Source organism: Sinohyriopsis cumingii, chromosome 2 (genome assembly GCF_028554795.1).
Source record: "Sinohyriopsis cumingii isolate HCF-2022 chromosome 2, ASM2855479v2, whole genome shotgun sequence".
Taxonomy (NCBI): Eukaryota; Metazoa; Mollusca; class Bivalvia; order Unionida; family Unionidae; genus Sinohyriopsis; species Sinohyriopsis cumingii.
The window spans coordinates 114927264-114932207 of record NC_142962.1 but is presented as its reverse complement, the minus strand read 5'-3'; positions in this window follow the sequence as shown (position 1 = coordinate 114932207).

Sequence of the window (4944 nt, the reverse complement as noted above, 5' to 3'; positions counted from 1 at the left end):
GGGAATAACGTAAACTTCCGTTTATTATCAGTCATGCGCATTGTATCTTGGTACCTTTGCCTGTCATATATTTCGCTTACGATGTGTAAATATAAACTAATTTCAACACACGCACTATGATTAAATGCACCTAAAACCAATGCGAACTTTTATCATGCTTATATGACTTCTGGATATGAAAAGAGTAAAATAACAGCCCCGATCTTCTAATAACTCGTGTTAAGGAAATTACCTCTCTCTCTCTCTCTCTCTCTATATATATATATATTTGGATTGTAGCCAGTTTGACAACTTAGCAGACGAATCTTGGACCGTTCAATTTTTTTATTTCCGCATGACAATATATTATCTTTGATATGTTTGTATATATATATTTTTCTAGAGCATAAGTGGGGCAGTGGGTCAATGAGAACCGGGAGTTTTTTTTGCATATTGCAATAAGAAATATACCACGATGCATTTTTCAGGGGAGCAATTTAAGATGTCAGAAGTAATACAAAAATGCGTTGGTATGGAAGAAAGGGTATTAAATCAGTTATTTCCAGCCATATTCCTTCAGAGATAGAGAGAAGCCTGGACTACTTCGTATGTTCTAATCCCCTTGGCCCTGGTTATATTGAAATTTGGAACGCCAAAATAACCGCATATAATTTACTATAAAACGATTTAAAAGATAACAAAGTACACAATGAAGAATATTTATTATTTTCAGAATTGCTTATTTAAAAAAGTCGCTTCTCGATGCTTTTTAGGGGTTTATGCCCGGGCCAAATCCCCACCCCCACCCCCACCCCACCCCTTGGGTCGGTTTCCAGCTGAGTCGACCAACGGCTTTCTCGTTGTATTCGTCACAACTGTGTAAACAAGTACAGAGTGTTTTGTTACATGTGTCACTTTGCAGTTATGTGGTTTTTAGCCATTATGTTTAGAAGTGGGAGGGATGGGTACGGTGAGATTGCCAAAGCGTGTAGCAGCAGAGAGGGTGAACAGACCACTTAAGGGAGTTGTCACCCTTGTGTTTGGACCAAAAAAAAAAATAGTGACCCTTCATAGAGGTCAATACCACGTCTACGATTATTGTTTGTCCTAAACAGAATTGTAGACACCCCCTCTCTGCTGCTATTCATGTTGTAAAAGAAGTTTTTAAGTTTGATGAATATTTTTCTTTTCATCTGAATCATGGGAATCTTCGGAATCTTCATCTGAATCATGGGAATTTGTTCTATGTTTCAAGTAATATTCACGTTCTGATGGTGGTTTTTCTATTTTTGGATTTATGTTCTTTCTGTGTTTATAATATATCATCAAACTTCTGTATCGATCTCCACCGCAATTTTTGCAAATCTGATATAATCCTCTAACGCCGTTGTTACATCCAACACAACTTCGTGGACCAGCATGAGGATTTTTCTTTATAAGATAATTATGTTTTTTACAATATTCTCCACGGCATTTTTTATCACATTTGTTAGTGGTTCCTTGACGCAACCACGCACAGTTGTTCATTATATGAATGATATCTTATTAATTAAATTTATTAATTTATCCAAATATTTTATCAAGACCCACACGATATCTTGTTCTTGGATCATGCAAATTTATTGTTATAAATCCATGTGGAGTAGCTTGCGCTCGTGAGAAGAAATTTTTGAATTTAATTAAATCCATGTCACCACCACACCAAGTTTGATGAATATTTCTAAGTGTGTGTGTGTCTACGCCATTAAACACAACTAAAATGTTGCAGTTGTCTCTGATCACTTTCGGAATTTGTGTATATCGTTGAGTAACATAGATCACGTCTGTATTTTTATGTCTACCTCGGGAAAATATTCTGGCTGGATTTGATTGTTTATCTAGCATTACATCGTCGTATACAACTAAATTATTAATAAATCCGTCTATGGAATCTACGGATGGTGCTTCATCAATATCGGTTATAAACTCTATAACATCATTACCCTCATCCAGTAATCGCGCGTTTTCATTGAAATCTTTAAGTACATCATAACATCGTTGATCATCAGCGGATGGTGCTACTAAATACAATTTATCCCATTTCAACCATCTCATTATCAGATTAAGTAATAACTGCGTCTTACCCGATCCAGATGGTCCTATGATAATCATTCTGATGGAATTTGGTAACGCAGGGTGGTGTTTAACTGGATCTCGTTTTCTTGTTTCTGAGAAATCAATTATATCCATATATATATTATGTCATGAATTTATATTGCTTACGTTGTAGAGTTAAAACTCCAACTACTAATTTAGCTACGGTTACAACAAAAAATAAAAAAATAGCGTATGGTGGAAAATGTTCTGTGTGCGGTAGAAAGAAATTTTCGTTTTTACCTAATAAGCGCGGTGGTGATATTGCTAATTTGATGTCAAAGTTTCCAGGTGCTCCATGGGCTAAATACAGCGCAGAAAAACATCTACCGGTATATAATTATTGCGGTCCTGGTACCAGACTTGATATCAGGCTCGATAATCAAGATCAACCAAAACCAGGCGAGGAACCAATAAACGCTATTGATCGAGCTTGTCACGCTCATGATGTAGCTTATAAAAGTCAAAATCTACAAGATAGACATATTGCAGATGTGAAATTAATTCATGCATTAAATTCTATAAAAAATAAAAATATTAGAGAATCATTAGCTAATTGGTTAGTAAGATCCGCGATGAAAGGTAAATTAGCGCTTGGGGCTGGTAATTAATAATGGAATCGATTTATTATTCACCAAGAGGATACTGGAGAGGTAAAGCAGCAATTGGTAAACTTGCTGATGCAGCAGCGGTTAAACATTCTACTGCTAAAACGTGGTTATCCAAACAGGCAATATGGCAAATTTATCTACCACCACCGAAACGAATTCAGTACGCGTATTTCGATGTCAGTGTTCCTAATGAAGTTCATCAGGCTGATATTCTGTTTTTACCGCATGATACTGTGCATAGAAAAACGTACAAATACGCGTTAACCGTAGTTGATGTTGCAAGTAGATATAAAGAAGCAGAGCCGCTATCAGCGAAAACATCATCTGAAGTAGCCGATGCGTTTGAACGAATTTATCAACGAGGACTCGGACCACAAGGTGGTCTGCGATGGCCACAGCTACTACAGGTTGATCCTGGTAAGGAATTTCTTGGTCCAGTTTCATCGTTGATGAAACAACATAATACCAAAATACGACGAGGTCATACTGCAATTCACCGTGATCAGGCAATTGTTGAGCGATTTAATCGAACACTCGCTGAGCGGTTATTTGGATATCAATACGCGAGGGAATTTATTCAAGATAAAAGATCTCGCGAGTGGATTGCAAGATTACCAAGCGTGATAGCTGCATTAAATAATGAGATTACACGAACAACCAACATGAAACCCATTAATGCAATTACAAAAAAAAATATACCAACACAACGAAAAGATGTTGAAAAACAAAAAATATTGGGTGATGTTACAGTCAGATATTTATATGAGCCTGGTGAACTTGAAGGTGGTAAAGCGAGAGCGACTGATCCTATTTGGAGTGTTACCACACACAAAATATCCACCGTGACAAGATCCTCAGGTAGACCTGCAATCTACAGATTAGATTCGGCTGCTCCTCAGCGTGGATTTGTACGTGAACAACTACAAATAATTCCCGCGGATACACAACTACCATCGCGATCACTTAACTAGCACCCAAGGCGCTGGCGCCTCTACGTCGATTACACTCAAGACAGGTCAACATGGTATTTTCTCGTGTATGACCGCGACTATTATCTTTTCTATCTACGGTAAATTGTCTTGAATCATTACTCGAATACCTCCACAGCATTATACAATTGCAACTTGTGCAATAATTATTCTGCTGCTGTTTTAACTCAATAATAAATTCAACATCAAGATTAAAGTCACGTTTATTTTTTTTATCAGATTGTTTGTATCCGATTAATTTTTTTCTTATTATATCATCATCGATGATGTTAAATTTATCAACGATTTCAGGAACTATAATTCTACGTAATTGAGATATTTTTCTGACCCTCGATACCGCTAAATAAACTAAATTTGACCACTCGATGCGATCGTCTACAATCCAGACTCGTGTATCAGAAATAGTTAATCCCTGAGACGAGTGGATCGTCATGGCGTATCCCAACACCCATGGAGATTTGTCAGCGCGTAATGCATCTTCGACCACACTGATATCAACGGCAACAATATCATTTAATACGAGATTCTGTTTTTCAGTCTGTCCTTGAATATCAACATTAATATTCTGTTTTCGTGTATCTGATGGTCTATAACACAACGGTACGGGTAATTCTGAGTATTTTTCTTTATGTAGTTGAAATAACTGTTGTTGTAAATCGTTTCTGATTATTTTTCTACTTGCTACGATCAAATCGGTGGGTCTCCATAAATTTAAAAAATCACCCATTGATGTCTCTGAGATCACTCCAAGTATTATTTCACACTGAATTTTGTTTGATTGTAATCTGATTAATTTTTTAAACTCCTTTAAATTTGCATCGAGAGCTCTATGATCATCATCTATTTCTTCATAATAATCAACGAAATTTTTTAACCAATCATGTGGAGATGGTCCAACAAAAGGCGGCGGTTGACCATGATCGCCACACATTATTATAGCGGTATTTTTCGTCAACAACCAATCAAGAAACGTTTTTAATGTATCCAATGACACCGTACATATCTCGTCCCAAATAATTATTTTAGGTATATATTTTTCTCCCATCCGTTCAGGAGTCCATGTATCCCCGCGCCATCGAAAGAAACTATGATACGTACACGATTGTACTTGCCGCTGTTTCATCTCGCGTGCGAGTCTATGTGTGGGTGTCAGCACGATTATATCTGAATTTCTAAAAACATTAATGGCTCGAGTCGTTTTGTCGCATCCACCAGGTCCATTGAGATATATT